Raw genomic sequence first — 22,969 nt, 5'->3', positions numbered from 1 at the left:
CTGTGGGAAAGCCTCGTGGCAAAGCCTCGTGGGAAAGACTCGAGGGAACACCATAGATCCTTTGATCCACGCGGCGGACTGCGTGACACTGCTGCTACCGCTCTGGAGGAAAGCGCAAGTGCATTCCCGCATTCGAGATGAGGACTGACTCCCCTGGGGAGACTCCAGAAGTACCCCAAGATCCATGTCAGCACTGGAGAGGAATCCTCAGGTTCCGGCCCCGACTCCACACAAGGTCTTAGGCCCCGGCATCGACGGGAGAGGAATCCCGAGAGGCCCCCGAGGAACTCGCATGGGGACTGGCCTTTCCTGAGGCCACCAGAGCGGGTCCCTGAGGTCCCCGTCGTAAGTCGAGAGCACCTGCCGCAACTCGAGAAAATCCAGGAGGTTTTGCCCTCCAGGCGAGATGAGGCCCATTTCCGCTGAGGCTTCTCGAGGCCAATCACATCTAACCACTGGAACTTCCAAAGGGTGCTTCACACCCTTGCTGCAACTCAAGAAGTTCCCCGACATACCCGTCTCCACTCGAGAGGAAGCACGTGGGTCCCGCACACATCCAGGGGAGCCCCGTTTCCGCCTCCTAGCTCGAGATGAGGGATCCTTTCCCTGTTTCGTAGGGAAAGAATTCCCGGCGTTCCCGTCGCATCTCAAGAGGAGGCGCTCTCCACAGGAAAGGCGCGAGGAACTCCAGGGTCGTGCCACCATTCCAAGAGTCCCCCAGATGTGTCAGTCCATTCCAGAGGAACCTGTTTTCCCTGCACTGCCTTGACTTTCAAGCCGAGGATCGACTCCCACCACGTGTGCACGTGGGACAGCCCTGTGGGAAAGCCTCGTGGGAAAGCCTCGTGGGAAAGACTCGAGGGAAAACCATAGATCCTTTGATCCACGCGGTGGACTGCGTGACACTGCTGCTACCGCTCTGGAGGAAAGCGCAAGTGCATGCCCGCATTCGAGACGAGGACTGACTCCCCTGGGGAGACTCCAGAAGTACCCCAAGATCCATGTCAGCATTGGAGAGGAATCCTCAGGTTCCGGCCCCGACTCCACACAAGGTCTTAGGCCCCGGCATCGACGGGAGAGGAATCCCGAGAGGCCCCCGAGGAACTCGCATGGGGACTGGCCTTTCCTGAGGCCACCAGAGCGGGTCCCTGAGGTCCCCGTCGTAAGTCGAGAGCACCTGCCGCAACTCGAGAAAATCCAGGAGGTTTTGCCCTCCAGGCGAGATGAGGCCCATTTCCGCTGAGGCTTCTCGAGGCCAATCACATCTAACCACTGGAACTTCCGAAGGGTCCTTAACACCATTGCTGCAACTCAAGAAGTTCCCCGACATACCCGTCTCCACTCGAAAGGAAGCACGTGGGGTCCCGCACACATCCAGGGCAGCCCCGTTTCCGCCTCCTAGCTCGAGATGAGGGATCCTTTCCCTGTTTCGCAGGGAAAGAATTCCCGGCGTTCCCGTCGCATCTCAAGAGGAGGCGCTCTCCTCAGGAAAGGCGAGAGGAACTCCAGGGTCGTGACACCATTCCAAGAGTCCCCCAGATGTGTCAGTCCATTCCAGAGGAACCTGTTTTCCCTGCACTGCCTTGACGTTCAAGCCGAGGATCGACTCCCACCACGTGTGCACGTGGGACAGCCCTGTGGGAAAGCCTCGTGGGAAAGCCTCGTGGGAAAGACTCGAGGGAAAACCATAGATCCTTTGATCCACGCGGCGGACTGCGTGACACTGCTGCTACCGCTCTGGAGGAAAGCGCAAGTGCATGCCCGCATTCGAGACGAGGACTGATTCCCCTGGGGAGACTCCAGAAGTACCCCAAGATCCATGTCAGCACTGGAGAGGAATCCTCAGGTTCCGGCCCCGACTCCACACAAGGTCTTAGGCGCTGGCATCGACGGGAGAGGAATCCCGAGAGGCCCCCCAGGAACTCGCATGGGGACTGGCCTTTCCTGAGGCCACCAGAGCGGGTCCCTGAGGTCCCCGTCGTAAGTCGAGAGCACCTGCCGCAACTCGAGAAAATCCAGGAGGTTTTGCCCTCCAGGCGAGATGAGGCCAATTTCCGCTGAGGCTTCTCGAGGCCAATCACGTCTAACCACTGGAACTTCCAAAGGGTCCTTCACACCCTTGCTGCAACTCAAGAAGTTCCCCGACATACCCGTCTCCACTCGAGAGGAAGCACGTGGGGTCCGCACACATCCAGAGGAGCCCCGTTTCCGCCTCCTAGCTCGAGATGAGGGATCCTTTCCCTGTTTCCTAGGGAAAGAATTCCCGGCGTTCCCATCGCATCTCAAGAGGAGGCGCTCTCCACAGGAAAGGCGAGAGGAACTCCAGGGTCGTGCCACCATTCCAAGAGTCCCCCAGATGTGTCAGTCCAATCCAGAGGAACCCGTTTTCCCTGCACTGCCTTGACGTTCAAGCCGAGGATCGACTCCCACCACGTGTGCACGTGGGACAGCCCTGTGGGAAAGCCTCGTGGGAAAGCCTCGTGGGAAAGACTCGAGGGAAAACCATAGATCCTTTGATCCACGCGGCGGACTGCGTGACACTGCTGCTACCGCTCTGGAGGAAAGCGCAAGTGCATGCCCGCATTCGAGACGACGACTGACTCCCCTGGGGAGACTCCAGAAGTAAACCAAGATCCATGTCAGCACTGGAGAGGAATCCTCAGGTTCCGGCCCCGACTCCACACAAGGTCTTAGGCCCCGGCATCGACGGGAGAGGAATCCCGAGAGGCCCCCGAGGAACTCGCATGGGGACTGGCCTTTCCTGAGGCCACCAGAGCGGGTCCCTGAGGTCCCCGTCGTAAGTCGAGAGCACCTGCCGCAACTCGAGAAAATCCAGGAGGTTTTGCCCTCCAGGCGAGATGAGGCCCATTTCCGCTGAGGCTTCTCGAGGCCAATCACATCTAACCACTGGAACTTCCAAAGGGTCCTTCACACCCTTGCTGCAACTCAAGAAGTTCATCGACATACCCGTCTCCACTCGAGAGGAAGCACGTGGGTCCCGCACACATCCAGGGGAGCCCCGTTTCCGCCTCCTAGCTCGAGATGAGGGATCCTTTCCCTGTTTCGTAGGGAAAGAATTCCCGGCGTTCCCGTCGCATCTCAAGAGGAGGCGCTCTCCACAGGAAAGGCGAGAGGAACTCCACGGTCGTGCCACCATTCCAAGAGTCCCCCAGAGATGTCAATCCATTCCAGAGGAACCTGTTTTCCCTGCACTGCCTTGACGTTCAAGCCGAGGATCGACTCCCACCACGTGTGCACGTGGGACAGCCCTGTGGGAAAGCCTCGTGGGAAAGCCTCGTGGGAAAGACTTGAGGGAAAACCATAGATCCTTTGATCCACGCGGCGGACTGCGTGACACTGCTGCTACCGCTCTGGAGGAAAGCGCAAGTGCATGCCCGCATTCGAGACGAGGACTGACTCCCCTGGGGAGACTCCAGAAGTACCCCAAGATCCATGTCAGCACTGGAGCGGAATCCTCAGTTTCCGGCCCCGACTCCACACAAGGTCTTAGGCCCCGGCATCGACGGGAGAGGAATCCCGAGAGGCCCCCGAGGAACTCGCATGGGGACTGGCCTTTCCTGAGGCCACCAGAGCGGGTCCCTGAGGTCCCCGTCGTAAGTCGAGAGCACCTGCCGCAACTCGAGAAAATCCAGGAGGTTTTGCCCTCCAGGCGAGATGAGGCCCATTTCCGCTGTGGCTTCTCGAGGCCAATCACATCTAACCACTGGAACTTCCAAAGGGTTCTTCACACCATTACTGTAACTCAAGAAGTTCCCCGACATACCCATCTCCACTCGAGAGGAAGCACGTGGGGTCCCGCACACATCCAGGGGAGCCCCGTTTCCGCCTCCTAGCTCGAGATGAGGGATCCTTTCCCTGTTTCGTAGGGAAAGAATTCCCGGTGTTCCCGTCACATCTCAAGAGGAGGCGCTCTCCACAGGAAAGGCGAGAGGAACTCCAGGGTCATGCCACCATTCCAAGAGTCCCCCAGATGTGTCAGTCCATTCCAGAGGAACCTGTTTTCCCTGCACTGCCTTGACGTTCAAACCGAGGATCGACTCCCACCACGTGTGCACGTGGCACAGCCCTGTGGGAAAGCCTCGTGGGAAAGCCTCGTGGGAAAGACTCGAGGGAAAACCATACATCCTTTGATCCACGCGGCGGACTGCGTGACACTGCTGCTACCGCTCTGGAGGAAAGCCCAAGTGCATGCCCGCATTCGAGACGAGGACTGACTCCCCTGGGGAGACTCCAGAAGTACCCCAAGATCCATGTCAGCACTGGAGAGGAAACCTCAGGTTCCGGCCCCGACTCCACACAAGGTCTTAGGCCCCGGCATCGACGGGAGAGGAATCCCGAGAGGCCCCCGAGGAACTCGCATGGGGACTGGACTTTCCTGAGGCCACCAGAGCGGGTCCCTGAGGTCCCCGTCGTAAGTCGAGAGCACCTGCCGCAACTCGAGAAAATCCAGGAGGTTTTGCCCTCCAGGCGAGATGAGGCCCATTTCCGCTGAGGCTTCTCGAGGCCAATCACATCTAACCACTGGAACTTCCAAAGGGTCCTTCACACCATTGCTGCAACTCAAGAAGTTCCCCGACATACCCGTCTCCACTCGAGAGGAAGCCCGTGGGGTCCCGCACACATCCAGGGAAGCCCCGTTTCCGCCTCCTAGCTCGAGATGAGGGATCCTTTCCCTGTTTCGCAGGGAAAGAATTTCCGGCGTTCCCGTCGCATCTCAAGAGGAGGCGCTCTCCACAGGAAAGGCGAGAGGAACTCCAGGGTCGTGCCACCATTCCAAGAGTCCCCCAGATGTGTCAGTCCATTCCAGAGGAACCTGTTTTCCCTGCACTGCCTTGACGTTCAAGCCGAGGATCGACTCCCACCACGTGTGCACGTGGGACAGCCCTGTGGGAAAGCCTCGTGGGAAAGCCTCGTGGGAAAGACTCGAGGGAAAACCATAGATCCTTTGATCCACGCGGCGGACTGCGTGACACTGCTGCTACCCCTCTGGAGGAAAGCGCAAGTGCATGCCCGCATTCGAGACGAGGACTGACTCCCCTGGGGAGACTCCAGAAGTACCCCAAGATCCATGTCAGCACTGGAGAGGAATCCTCAGGTTCCGGCCCCGACTCCACACAAGGTCTTAGGCCCCGGCATCGACGGGAGAGGAATCCCGAGAGGCCCCCGAGGAACTCGCATGGGGACTGGCCTTTCCTGAGGCCACCAGAGCGGGTCCCTGAGGTCCCCGTCGTAAGTCGAGAGCACCTGCCGCAACTCGAGAAAATCCAGGAGGTTTTGCCCTCCAGGCGAGATGAGGCCCATTTCCGCTGAGGCTTCTCGAGGCCAATCACGTCTAACCACAGGAACTTCCAAAGGGTCCTTCACACCCTTGCTGCAACTCAAGAAGTTCCCCGACATACCCGTCTCCACTCGAGAGGAAGCACGTGGTGTCCCGCACACATCCAGGGGAGCCCCGTTTCCGCCTCCTAGCTCGAGATGAGGGATCCTTTCCCTGTTTCGTAGGGAAAGAATTCCCGGCGTTCCCGTCGCATCTCAAGAGGAGGCGCTCTCCACAGGAAAGGCGAGATGAATTCCAGGGTCGTGCCACCATTCCAAGAGTCCCCCAGATGTGTCAGTCCATTCCAGAGGAAACTGTTTTCCCTGCACTGCCTTGACGTTCAAGCCGAGGATCGACTCCCACCACGTGTGCACGTGGCACAGCCCTGTGGGAAAGCCTCGTGGGAAAGCCTCGTGGGAAAGACTCGAGGGAAAACCATAGATCCTTTGATCCACGCGGCGGACTGCGTGACACTGCTGCTACCGCTCTGGAGGAAAGCGCAAGTGCATGCCCGCATTCGAGACGAGGAATGACTCCCCTGGGGAGACTCCAGAAGTACCCCAAGGTCCATGTCAGCACTGGAGAGGAATCCTCAGGTTCCGGCCCCGACTCCACACAAGGTCTTAGGCCCCGGCATCGACGGGAGAGGAATCCCGAGAGGCCCCCGAGGAACTCGCATGGGGACTGGCCTTTCCTGAGGCCACCAGAGCGGGTCCCTGAGGTCCCCGTCGTAAGTCGAGAGCACCTGCTGCAACTCGAGAAAATCCAGGAGGTTTTGCCCTCCAGGCGAGATGAGGCCCATTTCCGCTGAGTCTTCTCGAGGCCAATCACGTCTAACCACTGGAACTTCCAAAGGGTCCTTCACACCCTTGCTGCAACTCAAGAAGTTCCCCGACATACCCGTCTCCACTCGAGAGGAAGCACGTGGGGTCCGCACACATCCAGGGGAGCCCCGTTTCCGCCTCCTAGCTCGAGATGAGGGATCCTTTCCCTGTTTCGTAGGGAAAGAATTCCCGGCGTTCCCGTCGCATCTCAAGAGGAGGCGCTCTCCACAGGAAAGGCGAGAGGAACTCCAGGGTCGTGCCACCATTCCAAGAGTCCCCCAGATGTGTCAGTCCATTCCAGAGGAACCTGTTTTCCCTGCACTGCCTTGACGTTCAAGCCGAGGATCGACTCCCACCACGTGTGCACGTGGGACAGCCCTGTGGGAAAGCCTCGTGGCAAAGCCTCGTGGGAAAGACTCGAGGGAACACCATAGATCCTTTGATCCACGCGGCGGACTGCGTGACACTGCTGCTACCGCTCTGGAGGAAAGCGCAAGTGCATGCCCGCATTCGAGATGAGGACTGACTCCCCTGGGGAGACTCCAGAAGTACCCCAAGATCCATGTCAGCACTGGAGAGGAATCCTCAGGTTCCGGCCCCGACTCCACACAAGGTCTTAGGCCCCGGCATCGACGGGAGAGGAATCCCGAGAGGCCCCCGAGGAACTCGCATGGGGACTGGCCTTTCCTGAGGCCACCAGAGCGGGTCCCTGAGGTCCCCGTCGTAAGTCGAGAGCACCTGCCGCAACTCGAGAAAATCCAGGAGGTTTTGCCCTCCAGGCGAGATGAGGCCCATTTCCGCTGAGGCTTCTCGAGGCCAATCACATCTAACCACTGGAACTTCCAAAGGGTGCTTCACACCCTTGCTGCAACTCAAGAAGTTCCCCGACATACCCGTCTCCACTCGAGAGGAAGCACGTGGGTCCCGCACACATCCAGGGGAGCCCCGTTTCCGCCTCCTAGCTCGAGATGAGGGATCCTTTCCCTGTTTCGTAGGGAAAGAATTCCCGGCGTTCCCGTCGCATCTCAAGAGGAGGCGCTCTCCACAGGAAAGGCGCGAGGAACTCCAGGGTCGTGCCACCATTCCAAGAGTCCCCCAGATGTGTCAGTCCATTCCAGAGGAACCTGTTTTCCCTGCACTGCCTTGACGTTCAAGCCGAGGATCGACTCCCACCACGTGTGCACGTGGGACAGCCCTGTGGGAAAGCCTCGTTTGAAAGCCTCGTGGGAAAAACTCGAGGGAAAACCATAGATCCTTTGATCCACGCGGCGGACTGCGTGACACTGCTGCTACCGCTCTGGAGGAAAGCGCAAGTGCATGCCCACATTCGAGACGAGGACTGACTCCCCTGGGGAGACTCCAGAAGTACCCCAAGATCCATGTCAGCATTGGAGAGGAATCCTCAGGTTCCGGCCCCGACTCCACACAAGGTCTTAGGCCCCGGCATCGACGGGAGAGGAATCCCGAGAGGCCCCCGAGGAACTCGCATGGGGACTGGCCTTTCCTGAGGCCACCAGAGCGGGACCCTGAGGTCCCCGTCGTAAGTCGAGAGCACCTGCCGCAACTCGAGAAAATCCAGGAGGTTTTGCCCTCCAGGCGAGATGAGGCCCATTTCCGCTGAGGCTTCTCGAGGCCAATCACATCTAACCACTGGAACTTCCAAAGGGTGCTTCACACCCTTGCTGCAACTCAAGAAGTTCCCCGACATACCCGTCTCCACTCGAGAGGAAGCACGTGGGTCCCGCACACATCCAGGGGAGCCCCGTTTCCGCCTCCTAGCTTGAGATGAGGGATCCTTTCCCTGTTTCGTAGGGAAAGAATTCCCGGCGTTCCCGTCGCATCTCAAGAGGAGGCGCTCTCCACAGGAAAGGCGCGAGGAACTCCAGGGTCGTGCCACCATTCCAAGAGTCCCCCAGATGTGTCAGTCCATTCCAGAGGAACCTGTTTTCCCTGCACTGCCTTGACGTTCAAGCCGAGGATCGACTCCCACCACGTGTGCACGTGGGACAGCCCTGTGGGAAAGCCTCGTGGGAAAGCCTCGTGGGAAAGACTCGAGGGAAAACCATAGATCCTTTGATCCACGCGGCGGACTGCGTGACACTGCTGCTACCGCTCTGGAGGAAAGCGCAAGTGCATGCCCGCATTCGAGACGAGGACTGACTCCCCTGGGGAGACTCCAGAAGTACCCCAAGATCCATGTCAGCATTGGAGAGGAATCCTCAGGTTCCGGCCCCGACTCCACACAAGGTCTTAGGCCCCGGCATCGACGGGAGAGGAATCCCGAGAGGCCCCCGAGGAACTCGCATGGGGACTGGCCTTTCCTGAGGCCACCAGAGCGGGTCCCTGAGGTCCCCGTCGTAAGTCGAGAGCACCTGCCGCAACTCGAGAAAATCCAGGAGGTTTTGCCCTCCAGGCGAGATGAGGCCCATTTCCGCTGAGGCTTCTCGAGGCCAATCACATCTAACCACTGGAACTTCCAAAGGGTCCTTAACACCATTGCTGCAACTCAAGAAGTTCCCCGACATACCCGTCTCCACTCGAAAGGAAGCACGTGGGGTCCCGCACACATCCAGGGCAGCCCCGTTTCCGCCTCCTAGCTCGAGATGAGGGATCCTTTCCCTGTTTCGCAGGGAAAGAATTCCCGGCGTTCCCGTCGCATCTCAAGAGGAGGCGCTCTCCTCAGGAAAGGCGAGAGGAACTCCAGGGTCGTGACACCATTCCAAGAGTCCCCCAGATGTGTCAGTCCATTCCAGAGGAACCTGTTTTCCCTGCACTGCCTTGACGTTCAAGCCGAGGATCGACTCCCACCACGTGTGCACGTGGGACAGCCCTGTGGGAAAGCCTCGTGGGAAAGCCTCGTGGGAAAGACTCGAGGGAAAACCATAGATCCTTTGATCCACGCGGCGGACTGCGTGACACTGCTGCTACCGCTCTGGAGGAAAGCGCAAGTGCATGCCCGCATTCGAGACGAGGACTGATTCCCCTGGGGAGACTCCAGAAGTACCCCAAGATCCATGTCAGCACTGGAGAGGAATCCTCAGGTTCCGGCCCCGACTCCACACAAGGTCTTAGGCGCCGGCATCGACGGGAGAGGAATCCCGAGAGGCCCCCCAGGAACTCGCATGGGGACTGGCCTTTCCTGAGGCCACCAGAGCGGGTCCCTGAGGTCCCCGTCGTAAGTCGAGAGCACCTGCCGCAACTCGAGAAAATCCAGGAGGTTTTGCCCTCCAGGCGAGATGAGGCCAATTTCCGCTGAGGCTTCTCGAGGCCAATCACGTCTAACCACTGGAACTTCCAAAGGGTCCTTCACACCCTTGCTGCAACTCAAGAAGTTCCCCGACATACCCGTCTCCACTCGAGAGGAAGCACGTGGGGTCCGCACACATCCAGAGGAGCCCCGTTTCCGCCTCCTAGCTCGAGATGAGGGATCCTTTCCCTGTTTCCTAGGGAAAGAATTCCCGGCGTTCCCATCGCATCTCAAGAGGAGGCGCTCTCCACAGGAAAGGCGAGAGGAACTCCAGGGTCGTGCCACCATTCCAAGAGTCCCCCAGATGTGTCAGTCCAATCCAGAGGAACCCGTTTTCCCTGCACTGCCTTGACGTTCAAGCCGAGGATCGACTCCCACCACGTGTGCACGTGGGACAGCCCTGTGGGAAAGCCTCGTGGGAAAGCCTCGTGGGAAAGACTCGAGGGAAAACCATAGATCCTTTGATCCACGCAGCGGACTGCGTGACACTGCTGCTACCGCTCTGGAGGAAAGCGCAAGTGCATGCCCGCATTCGAGACGACGACTGACTCCCCTGGGGAGACTCCAGAAGTACCCCAAGATCCATGTCAGCACTGGAGAGGAATCCTCAGTTTCCGGCCCCGACTCCACACAAGGTCTTAGGCCCCGGCATCGACGGGAGAGGAATCCCGAGAGGCCCCCGAGGAACTCGCATGGGGACTGGCCTTTCCTGAGGCCACCAGAGCGGGTCCCTGAGGTCCTCGTCGTAAGTCGAGAGCACCTGCCGCAACTCGAGAAAATCCAGGAGGTTTTGCCCTCCAGGCGAGATGAGGCCCATTTCCTCTGAGGCTTCTCGAGGCCAATCACATCTAACCACTGGAACTTCCAAAGGGTCCTTCACACCCTTGCTGCAACTCAAGAAGTTCATCGACATAGCCGTCTCCACTCGAGAGGAAGCACGTGGGTCCCGCACACATCCAGGGGAGCCCCGTTTCCGCCTCCTAGCTCGAGATGAGGGATCCTTTCCCTGTTTCGTAGGGAAAGAATTCCCGGCGTTCCCGTCGCATCTCAAGAGGAGGCGCTCTCCACAGGAAAGGCGAGAGGAACTCCACGGTCGTGCCACCATTCCAAGAGTCCCCCAGATGTGTCAGTCCATTCCAGAGGAACCTGTTTTCCCTGCACTGCCTTGACGTTCAAGCCGAGGATCGACTCCCACCACGTGTGCACGTGGGACAGCCCTGTGGGAAAGCCTCGTGGGAAAGCCTCGTGGGAAAGACTCGAGGGAAAACCATAGATCCTTTGATCCACGCGGCGGACTGCGTGACACTGCTGCTACCGCTCTGGAGGAAAGCACAAGTGCATTCCCGCATTCGAGACGAGGACTGACTCCCCTGGGGAGACTCCAGAAGTACCCCAAGATCCATGTCAGCCCTGGAGAGGAAACCTCAGGTTCCGGCCCCGACTCCACACAAGGTCTTAGGCCCCGGCATCGACGGGAGAGGAATCCCGAGAGGCCCCCGAGGAACTCGCATGGGGACTGGCCTTTCCTGAGGCCACCAGAGCGGGTCCCTGACGTCCCCGTCGTAAGTCGAGAGCACCTGCCGCAACTCGAGAAAATCCAGGAGGTTTTGCCCTCCAGGGGAGATGAGGCCCATTTCCGCTGAGGCTTCTCGAGGCCAATCACATCTAACCACTGGAACTTCAAAAGGGTCCTTCACACCCTTGCTGCAACTCAAGAAGTTCCCCGACATACCCGTCTCCACTCGAGAGGAAGCACGTGGTGTCCCGCACACATCCAGGGGAGCCCCGTTTCCGCCTCCTAGCTCGAGATGAGGGATCCTTTCCCTGTTTCGTAGGGAAAGAATTCCCGGCGTTCCCGTCGCATCTCAAGAGGAGGCGCTCTCCACAGGAAAGGTGAGAGGAACTCCAGGGTCGTGCCACCATTCCAAGAGTCCCCCAGATGTGTCAGTCCATTCCAGAGGAACCTGTTTTCCCTGCACTGCCTTGACGTTCAAGCCGAGGATCGACTCCCACCACGTGTGCACGTGGGACAGCCCTGTGGGAAAGCCTCGTGGGAAAGCCTCGTGGGAAAGACTCGAGGGAAAACCATAGATCCTTTGATCCACGCGGCGGACTGCGTGACACTGCTGCTACCGCTCTGGAGGAAAGCGCAAGTGCATGCCCGCATTCGAGATGAGGACTGACTCCCCTGGGGAGACTCCAGAAGTACCCCAAGATCCATGTCAGCACTGGAGAGGAATCCTCAGGTTCCGGCCCCGACTCCACACAAGGTCTTAGGCCCCGGCATCGACGGGAGAGGAATCCCGAGAGGCCCCCGAGGAACTCGCATGGGGACTGGCCTTTCCTGAGGCCACCAGAGCGGGTCCCTGAGGTCCCCGTCGTAAGTCGAGAGCACCTGCCGCAACTCGAGAAAATCCAGGAGGTTTTGCCCTCCAGGCGAGATGAGGCCCATTTCCGCTGAGGCTTCTCGAGGCCAATCACATCTAACCACTGGAACTTCCAAAGGGTCCTTCACACCCTTGCTGCAACTCAAGAAGTTCATCGACATAGCCGTCTCCACTCGAGAGGAAGCACGTGGGTCCCGCACACATCCAGGGGAGCCCCGTTTCCGCCTCCTAGCTCGAGATGAGGGATCCTTTCCCTGTTTCGTAGGGAAAGAATTCCCGGCGTTCCCGTCGCATCTCAAGAGGAGGCGCTCTCCACAGGAAAGGCGAGAGGAACTCCACGGTCGTGCCACCATTCCAAGAGTCCCCCAGAGATGTCAATCCATTCCAGAGGAACCTGTTTTCCCTGCACTGCCTTGACGTTCAAGCCGAGGATCGACTCCCACCACGTGTGCACGTGGGACAGCCCTGTGGGAAAGCCTCGTTTGAAAGCCTCGTGGGAAAGACTCGAGGGAAAACCATAGATCCTTTGATCCACGCGGCGGACTGCGTGACACTGCTGCTACCGCTCTGGAGGAAAGCGCAAGTGCATGCCCGCATTCGAGACGAGGACTGACTCCCCTGGGGAGACTCCAGAAGTACCCCAAGATCCATGTCAGCACTGGAGAGGAATCCTCAGGTTCCGGCCCCGACTCCACACAAGGTCTTAGGCCCCGGCATCGACGGGAGAGGAATCCCGAGAGGCCCCCGAGGAACTCGCATGGGGACTGGCCTTTCCTGAGGCCACCAGAGCGGGACCCTGAGGTCCCCGTCGTAAGTCGAGAGCACCTGCCGCAACTCGAGAAAATCCAGGAGGTTTTGCCCTCCAGGCGAGATGAGGCCCATTTCCGCTGAGGCTTCTCGAGGCCAATCACATCTAACCACTGGAACTTCCAAAGGGTGCTTCACACCCTTGCTGCAACTCAAGAAGTTCCCCGACATACCCGTCTCCACTCGAGAGGAAGCACGTGGGTCCCGCACACATCCAGGGGAGCCCCGTTTCCGCCTCCTAGCTCGAGATGAGGGATCCTTTCCCTGTTTCGTAGGGAAAGAATTCCCGGCGTTCCCGTCGCATCTCAAGAGGAGGCGCTCTCCACAGGAAAGGCGCGAGGAACTCCAGGGTCGTGCCACCATTCCAAGAGTCCCCCAGATGTGTCAGTCCATTCCAGAGGAACCTGTTTTCCCTGCACTGCCTTGACGTTCAAGCCGAGGATCGACTCCCACCACGTGTGCACGTGGGACAGCCCTGTGGGAAAGCCTCGTGGGAAAGCCTCGTGGGAAAGACTCGAGGGAAAACCATAGATCCTTTGATCCACGCGGCGGACTGCGTGACACTGCTGCTACCGCTCTGGAGGAAAGCGCAAGTGCATGCCCGCATTCGAGACGAGGACTGACTCCCCTGGGGAGACTCCAGAAGTACCCCAAGATCCATGTCAGCATTGGAGAGGAATCCTCAGGTTCCGGCCCCGACTCCACACAAGGTCTTAGGCCCCGGCATCGACGGGAGAGGAATCCCGAGAGGCCCCCGAGGAACTCGCATGGGGACTGGCCTTTCCTGAGGCCACCAGAGCGGGTCCCTGAGGTCCCCGTCGTAAGTCGAGAGCACCTGCCGCAACTCGAGAAAATCCAGGAGGTTTTGCCCTCCAGGCGAGATGAGGCCCATTTCCGCTGAGGCTTCTCGAGGCCAATCACATCTAACCACTGGAACTTCCAAAGGGTCCTTAACACCATTGCTGCAACTCAAGAAGTTCCCCGACATACCCGTCTCCACTCGAAAGGAAGCACGTGGGGTCCCGCACACATCCAGGGCAGCCCCGTTTCCGCCTCCTAGCTCGAGATGAGGGATCCTTTCCCTGTTTCGCAGGGAAAGAATTCCCGGCGTTTCCGTCGCATCTCAAGAGGAGGCGCTCTCCTCAGGAAAGGCGAGAGGAACTCCAGGGTCGTGACACCATTCCAAGAGTCCCCCAGATGTGTCAGTCCATTCCAGAGGAACCTGTTTTCCCTGCACTGCCTTGACGTTCAAGCCGAGGATCGACTCCCACCACGTGTGCACGTGGGACAGCCCTGTGGGAAAGCCTCGTGGGAAAGCCTCGTGGGAAAGACTCGAGGGAAAACCATAGATCCTTTGATCCACGCGGCGGACTGCGTGACACTGCTGCTACCGCTCTGGAGGAAAGCGCAAGTGCATGCCCGCATTCGAGACGAGGACTGATTCCCCTGGGGAGACTCCAGAAGTACCCCAAGATCCATGTCAGCACTGGAGAGGAATCCTCAGGTTCCGGCCCCGACTCCACACAAGGTCTTAGGCGCCGGCATCGACGGGAGAGGAATCCCGAGAGGCCCCCCAGGAACTCGCATGGGGACTGGCCTTTCCTGAGGCCACCAGAGCGGGTCCCTGAGGTCCCCGTCGTAAGTCGAGAGCACCTGCCGCAACTCGAGAAAATCCAGGAGGTTTTGCCCTCCAGGCGAGATGAGGCCAATTTCCGCTGAGGCTTCTCGAGGCCAATCACGTCTAACCACTGGAACTTCCAAAGGGTCCTTCACACCCTTGCTGCAACTCAAGAAGTTCCCCGACATACCCGTCTCCACTCGAGAGGAAGCACGTGGGGTCCGCACACATCCAGAGGAGCCCCGTTTCCGCCTCCTAGCTCGAGATGAGGGATCCTTTCCCTGTTTCCTAGGGAAAGAATTCCCGGCGTTCCCATCGCATCTCAAGAGGAGGCGCTCTCCACAGGAAAGGCGAGAGGAACTCCAGGGTCGTGCCACCATTCCAAGAGTCCCCCAGATGTGTCAGTCCAATCCAGAGGAACCTGTTTTCCCTGCACTGCCTTGACGTTCAAGCCGAGGATCGACTCCCACCACGTGTGCACGTGGGACAGCCCTGTGGGAAAGCCTCGTGGGAAAGCCTCGTGGGAAAGACTCGAGGGAAAACCATAGATCCTTTGATCCACGCGGCGGACTGCGTGACACTGCTGCTACCGCTCTGGAGGAAAGCGCAAGTGCATGCCCGCATTCGAGACGACGACTGACTCCCCTGGGGAGACTCCAGAAGTACCCCAAGATCCATGTCAGCATTGGAGAGGAATCCTCAGGTTCCGGCCCCGACTCCACACAAGGTCTTAGGCCCCTGCATCGACGGGAGAGGAATCCCGAGAGGCCCCCGAGGAACTCGCATGGGGACTGGCCTTTCCTGAGGCCACCAGAGCGGTTCCCTGAGGTCCCCGTCGTAAGTCGAGAGCACCTGCCGCAACTCGAGAAAATCCAGGAGGTTTTGCCCTCCAGGCGAGATGAGGCCCATTTCCGCTGAGGCTTCTCGAGGCCAATCACATCTAACCACTGGAACTTCCAAAGGGTCCTTAACACCATTGCTGCAACTCAAGAAGTTCCCCGACATACCCGTCTCCACTCGAAAGGAAGCACGTGTGGTCCCGCCCACATCCAGGGCAGCCCCGTTTCCGCCTCCTAGCTCGAGATGAGGGATCCTTTCCCTGTTTCGCAGGGAAAGAATTCCCGGCGTTCCCGTCGCATCTCAAGAGGAGGCGCTCTCCTCAGGAAAGGCGAGAGGAACTCCAGGGTCGTGACACCATTCCAAGAGTCCCCCAGATGTGTCAGTCCATTCCAGAGGAACCTGTTTTCCCTGCACTGCCTTGACGTTCAAGCCGAGGATCAACTCCCACCACGTGTGCACGTGGGACAGCCCTGTGGGAAAGCCTCGTGGGAAAGCCTCGTGGGAAAGACTCGAGGGAAAACCATAGATCCTTTGATCCACGCGGCGGACTGCGTGACACTGCTGCTACCGCTCTGGAGGAAAGCGCAAGTGCATGCCCGCATTCGAGACGAGGACTGATTCCCCTGGGGAGACTCCAGAAGTACCCCAAGATCCATGTCAGCACTGGAGAGGAATCCTCAGGTTCCGGCCCCGACTCCACACAAGGTCTTAGGCGCCGGCATCGACGGGAGAGGAATCCCGAGAGGCCCCCCAGGAACTCGCATGGGGACTGGCCTTTCCTGAGGCCACCAGAGCGGGTCCCTGAGGTCCCCGTCGTAAGTCGAGAGCACCTGCCGCAACTCGAGAAAATCCAGGAGGTTTTGCCCTCCAGGCGAGATGAGGCCAATTTCCGCTGAGGCTTCTCGAGGCCAATCACGTCTAACCACTGGAACTTCCAAAGGGTCCTTCACACCCTTGCTGCAACTCAAGAAGTTCCCCGACATACCCGTCTCCACTCGAGAGGAAGCACGTGGGGTCCGCACACATCCAGAGGAGCCCCGTTTCCGCCTCCTAGCTCGAGATGAGGGATCCTTTCCCTGTTTCCTAGGGAAAGAATTCCCGGCGTTCCCATCGCATCTCAAGAGGAGGCGCTCTCCACAGGAAAGGCGAGAGGAACTCCAGGGTCGTGCCACCATTCCAAGAGTCCCCCAGATGTGTCAGTCCAATCCAGAGGAACCCGTTTTCCCTGCACTGCCTTGACGTTCAAGCCGAGGATCGACTCCCACCACGTGTGCACGTGGGACAGCCCTGTGGGAAAGCCTCGTGGGAAAGCCTCGTGGGAAAGACTCGAGGGAAAACCATAGATCCTTTGATCCACGCGGCGGACTGCGTGACACTGCTGCTACCGCTCTGGAGGAAAGCGCAAGTGCATGCCCGCATTCGAGACGACGACTGACTCCCCTGGGGAGACTCCAGAAGTACCCCAAGATCCATGTCAGCACTGGAGAGGAATCCTCAGTTTCCGGCCCCGACTCCACACAAGGTCTTAGGCCCCGGCATCGACGGTAGAGGAATCCCGAGAGGCCCCCGAGGAACTCGCATGGGGACTGGCCTTTCCTGAGGCCACCAGAGCGGGTCCCTGAGGTCCTCGTCGTAAGTCGAGAGCACCTGCCGCAACTCGAGAAAATCCAGGAGGTTTTGCCCTCCAGGCGAGATGAGGCCCATTTCCGCTGAGGCTTCTCGAGGCCAATCACATCTAACCACTGAAACTTCCAAAGGGTCCTTCACACCCTTGCTGCAACTCAAGAAGTTCATCGACATAGCCGTCTCCACTCGAGAGGAAGCCCGTGGGTCCCGCACACATCCAGGGGAGCCCCGTTTCCGCCTCCTAGCTCGAGATGAGGGATCCTTTCCCTGTTTCGTAGGGAAAGAATTCCCGGCGTTCCCGTCGCATCTCAAGAGGAGGCGCTCTCCACAGGAAAGGCGAGAGGAACTCCACGGTCGTGCCACCATTCCAAGAGTCCCCCAGATGTGTCAGTCCATTCCAGAGGAACCTGTTTTCCCTGCACTGCCTTGACGTTCAAGCCGAGGATTGACTCCCACCACGTGTGCACGTGGGACAGCCCTGTGGGAAAGCCTCGTGGGAAAGCCTCGTGGGAAAGACTCGAGGGAAAACCATAGATCCTTTGATCCACGCGGCGGACTGCGTGACACTGCTGCTTCCGCTCTGGAGGAAAGCACAAGTGCATTCCCGCATTCGAGACGAGGACTGACTCCCCTGGGGAGACTCCAGAAGTACCCCAAGATCCATGTCAGCCCTGGAGAGGAAACCTCAGGTTCCGGCCCCGACTCCACACAAGGTCTTAGGCCCCGGCATCGACGGGAGAGGAATCCCGAGAGGCCCCCGAGGAACTCGCATGGGGACTGGCCTTTCCTGAGGCCACCAGAGCGGGTCCCTGAGGTCCCCGTCGTAAGTCGAGAGCACCTGCCGCAACTCGAGAAAATCCAGGAGGTTTTGCCCTCCAGGGGAGATGAGGCCCATTTCCGCTGAGGCTTCTCGAGGCCAATCACATCTAACCACTGGAACTTCCAAAGGGTCCTTCACACCCTTGCTGCAACTCAAGAAGTTCCCCGACATACCCGTCTCCACTCGAGAGGAAGCACGTGGTGTCCCGCACACATCCAGGGGAGCCCCGTTTCCGCCTCCTAGCTCGAGATGAGGGATCCTTTCCCTGTTTCGTAGGGAAAGAATTCCCGGCGTTCCCGTCGCATCTCAAGAGGAGGCGCTCTCCACAGGAAAGGTGAGAGGAACTCCAGGGTCGTGCCACCATTCCAAGAGTCCCCCAGATGTGTCAGTCCATTCCAGAGGAACCTGTTTTCCCTGCACTGCCTTGACGTTCAAGCCGAGGATCGACTCCCACCACGTGTGCACGTGGGACAGCCCTGTGGGAAAGCCTCGTGGGAAAGCCTCGTGGGAAAGACTCGAGGGAAAACCATAGATCCTTTGATCCACGCGGCGGACTGCGTGACACTGCTGCTACCGCTCTGGAGGAAAGCGCAAGTGCATGCCCGCATTCGAGACGAGGACTGACTCCCCTGGGGAGACTCCAGAAGTAAACCAAGATCCATGTCAGCACTGGAGAGGAATCCTCAGGTTCCGGCCCCGACTCCACACAAGGTCTTAGGCCCCGGCATCGACGGGAGAGGAATCCCGAGAGGCCCCCGAGGAACTCGCATGGGGACTGGCCTTTCCTGAGGCCACCAGAGCGGGTCCCTGAGGTCCCCGTCGTAAGTCGAGAGCACCTGCCGCAACTCGAGAAAATCCAGGAAGTTTTGCCCTCCAGGCGAGATGAGGCCCATTTCCGCTGAGGCTTCTCGAGGCCAATCACATCTAACCACTGGAACTTCCAAAGGGTCCTTCACACCCTTGCTGCAACTCAAGAAGTTCATCGACATACCCGTCTCCACTCGAGAGGAAGCACGTGGGTCCCGCACACATCCAGGGGAGCCCCGTTTCCGCCTCCTAGCTCGAGATGAGGGATCCTTTCCCTGTTTCGTAGGGAAAGAATTCCCGGCGTTCCCGTCGCATCTCAAGAGGAGGCGCTCTCCACAGGAAAGGCGAGAGGAACTCCACGGTCGTGCCACCATTCCAAGAGTCCCCCAGAGATGTCAATCCATTCCAGAGGAACCTGTTTTCCCTGCACTGCCTTGACGTTCAAGCCGAGGATCGACTCCCACCACGTGTGCACGTGGGACAGCCCTGTGGGAAAGCCTCGTGGGAAAGCCTCGTGGGAAAGACTCGAGGGAAAACCATAGATCCTTTGATCCACGCGGCGGACTGCGTGACACTGCTGCTACCGCTCTGGAGGAAAGCGCAAGTGCATGCCCGCATTCGAGACGAGGACTGACTCCCCTGGGGAGACTCCAGAAGTACCCCAAGATCCATGTCAGCACTGGAGAGGAATCCTCAGGTTCCGGCCCCGACTCCACACAAGGTCTTAGGCCCCGGCATCGACGGGAGAGGAATCCCGAGAGGCCCCCGAGGAACTCGCATGGGGACTGGCCTTTCCTGAGGCCACCAGAGCGGGTCCCTGAGGTCCCCGTCGTAAGTCGAGAGCACCTGCCGCAACTCGAGAAAATCCAGGAGGTTTTGCCCTCCAGGCGAGATGAGGCCCATTTCCGCTGAGGCTTCTCGAGGCCAATCACATCTAACCACTGGAACTTCCAAAGGGTCCTTCACACCCTTGCTGCAACTCAAGAAGTTCATCGACATACCCGTCTCCACTCGAGAGGAAGCACGTGGGTCCCGCACACATCCAGGGGAGCCCCGTTTCCGCCTCCTAGCTCGAGATGAGGGATCCTTTCCCTGTTTCGTAGGGAAAGAATTCCCGGCGTTCCCGTCGCATCTCAAGAGGAGTTGCTCTCCACAGGAAAGGCGAGAGGAACTCCACGGTCGTGCCACCATTCCAAGAGTCCCCCAGATGTGTCAATCCATTCCAGAGGAACCTGTTTTCCCTGCACTGCCTTGACGTTCAAGCCGAGGATCGACTCCCACCACGTGTGCACGTGGGACAGCCCTGTGGGAAAGCCTCGTGGGAAAGCCTCGTGGGAAAGACTCGAGGGAAAACCATAGATCCTTTGATCCACGCGGCGGACTGCGTGACACTGCTGCTACCGCTCTGGAGGAAAGAGCAAGTGCATGCCCGCATTCGAGACGAGGACTGACTCCCCTGGGGAGACTCCAGAAGTACCCCAAGATCCATGTCAGCACTGGAGAGGAACCCTCAGGTTCCGGCCCCGACTCCACACAAGGTCTTAGGCCCCGGCATCGACGGGAGAGGAATCCCGAGAGGCCCCCGAGGAACTCGCATGGGGACTGGCCTTTCCTGAGGCCACCAGAGCGGGTCCCTGAGGTCCCCGTCGTAAGTCGAGAGCACCTGCCGCAACTCGAGAAAATCCAGGAGGTTTTGCCCTCCAGGGGAGATGAGGCCCATTTCCGCTGAGGCTTCTCGAGGCCAATCACATCTAACCACTGGAACTTCCAAAGGGTCCTTCACACCCTTGCTGCAACTCAAGAAATTCCCCGACATACCCGTCTCCACTCGAGAGGAAGCACGTTGTGTCCCGCACACATCCAGGGGAGCCCCGTTTCCGCCTCCTGGCTCGAGATGAGGGATCCTTTCCCTGTTTCGTAGGGAAAGAATTCCCGGCGTTCCCGTCGCATCTCAAGAGGAGGCGCTCTCCACAGGAAAGGTGAGAGGAACTCCAGGGTCGTGCCACCATTCCAAGAGTCCCCCAGATGTGTCAGTCCATTCCAGAGGAACCTGTTTTCCCTGCACTGCCTTGACGTTCAAGCCGAGGATCGACTCCCACCACGTGTGCACGTGGGACAGCCCTGTGGGAAAGCCTCGTGGGAAAGCCTCGTGGGAAAGACTCGAGGGAAAACCATAGATCCTTTGATCCACGCGGCGGACTGCGTGACATTGCTGCTACCGCTCTGGAGGAAAGCGCAAGTGCATTCCCGCATTCGAGACGAGGACTGACTCCCCTGGGGAGACTCCAGAAGTACCCCAAGATCCATGTCAGCACTGGAGAGGAATCCTCAGGTTCCGGCCCCGACTCCACACAAGGTCTTAGGCCCCGGCATCGACGGGAGAGGAATCCCGAGAGGCCCCCGAGGAACTCGCATGGGGACTGGCCTTTCCTGAGGCCACCAGAGCGGGTCCCTGAGGTCCCCGTCGTAAGTCGAGAGCACCTGCCGCAACTCGAGAAAATCCAGGAGGTTTTGCCCTCCAGGCGAGATGAGGCCCATTTCCGCTGAGGCTTCTCGAGGCCAATCACATCTAACCACTGGAACTTCCAAAGGGTCCTTCACACCCTTGCTGCAACTCAAGAAGTTCATCGACATACCCGTCTCCACTCGAGAGGAAGCACGTGGGTCCCGCACACATCCAGGGGAGCCCCGTTTCCGCCTCCTAGCTCGAGATGAGGGATCCTTTCCCTGTTTCGTAGGGAAAGAATTCCCGGCGTTCCCGTCGCATCTCAAGAGGAGGCGCTCTCCACAGGAAAGGCGAGAGGAACTCCACGGTCGTGCCACCATTCCAAGAGTCCCCCAGAGATGTCAATCCATTCCAGAGGAACCTGTTTTCCCTGCACTGCCTTGACGTTCAAGCCGAGGATCGACTCCCACCACGTGTGCACGTGGGACAGCCCTGTGGGAAAGCCTCGTGGGAAAGCCTCGTGGGAAAGACTCGAGGGAAAACCATAGATCCTTTGATCCACGCGGCGGACTGCGTGACACTGCTGCTACCGCTCTGGAGGAAAGCGCAAGTGCATGCCCGCATTCGAGACGAGGACTGACTCCCCTGGGGAGACTCCAGAAGTACCCCAAGATCCATGTCAGCACTGGAGAGGAATCCTCAGGTTCCGGCCCCGACTCCACACAAGGTCTTAGGCCCCGGCATCGACGGGAGAGGAATCCCGAGAGGCCCCCGAGGAACTCGCATGGGGACTGGCCTTTCCTGAGGCCCCCAGAGCGGGTCCCTGAGGTCCCCGTCGTAAGTCGAGAGCACCTGCCGCAACTCGAGAAAATCCAGGAGGTTTTGCCCTCCAGGCGAGATGAGGCCCATTTCCGCTGAGGCTTCTCGAGGCCAATCACATCTAACCACTGGAACTTCCAAAGGGTCCTTCACACCCTTGCTGCAACTCAAGAAGTTCATCGACATACCCGTCTCCACTCGAGAGGAAGCACGTGGGTCCCGCACACATCCAGGGGAGCCCCGTTTCCGCCTCCTAGCTCGAGATGAGGCATCCTTTCCCTGTTTCGTAGGGAAAGAATTCCCGGCGTTCCCGTCGCATCTCAAGAGGAGGCGCTCTCCACAGGAAAGGCGAGAGGAACTCCACGGTCGTGCCACCATTCCAAGAGTCCCCCAGATGTGTCAATCCATTCCAGAGGAACCTGTTTTCCCTGCACTGCCTTGACGTTCAAGCCGAGGATCGACTCCCACCACGTGTGCACGTGGGACAGCCCTGTGGGAAAGCCTCGTGGGAAAGCCTCGTGGGAAAGACTCGAGGGAAAACCATAGATCCTTTGATCCACGCGGCGGACTGCGTGACACTGCTGCTACCGCTCTGGAGGAAAGAGCAAGTGCATGCCCGCATTCGAGACGAGGACTGACTCCCCTGGGGAGACTCCAGAAGTACCCCAAGATCCATGTCAGCACTGGAGAGGAACCCTCAGGTTCCGGCCCCGATTCCACACAAGGTCTTAGGCCCCGGCATCGACGGGAGAGGAATCCCGAGAGGCCCCCGAGGAACTCGCATGGGGACTGGCCTTTCCTGAGGCCACCAGAGCGGGTCCCTGAGGTCCCCGTCGTAAGTCGAGAGCACCTGCCGCAACTCGAGAAAATCCAGGAGGTTTTGCCCTCCAGGGGAGATGAGGCCCATTTCCGCTGAGGCTTCTCGAGGCCAATCACATCTAACCACTGGAACTTCCAAAGGGTCCTTCACACCCTTGCTGCAACTCAAGAAGTTCCCCGACATACCCGTCTCCACTCGAGAGGAAGCACGTTGTGTCCCGCACACATCCAGGGGAGCCCCGTTTCCGCCTCCTGGCTCGAGATGAGGGATCCTTTCCCTGTTTCGTAGGGAAAGAATTCCCGGCGTTCCCGTCGCATCTCAAGAGGAGGCGCTCTCCATAGGAAAGGTGAGAGGAACTCCAGGGTCGTGCCACCATTCCAAGAGTCCCCCAGATGTGTCAGTCCATTCCAGAGGAACCTGTTTTCCCTGCACTGCCTTGACGTTCAAGCCGAGGATCGACTCCCACCACGTGTGCACGTGGGACAGCCCTGTGGGAAAGCCTCGTGGGAAAGCCTCGTGGGAAAGACTCGAGGGAAAACCATAGATCCTTTGATCCACGCGGCGGACTGC

The sequence above is a fragment of the Ovis canadensis genome, chromosome 24, assembly GCF_042477335.2.
Source record: "Ovis canadensis isolate MfBH-ARS-UI-01 breed Bighorn chromosome 24, ARS-UI_OviCan_v2, whole genome shotgun sequence".
NCBI classification, from domain to species: Eukaryota; Metazoa; Chordata; class Mammalia; order Artiodactyla; family Bovidae; genus Ovis; species Ovis canadensis.
Note: the sequence above shows the minus strand (reverse complement) of the source record.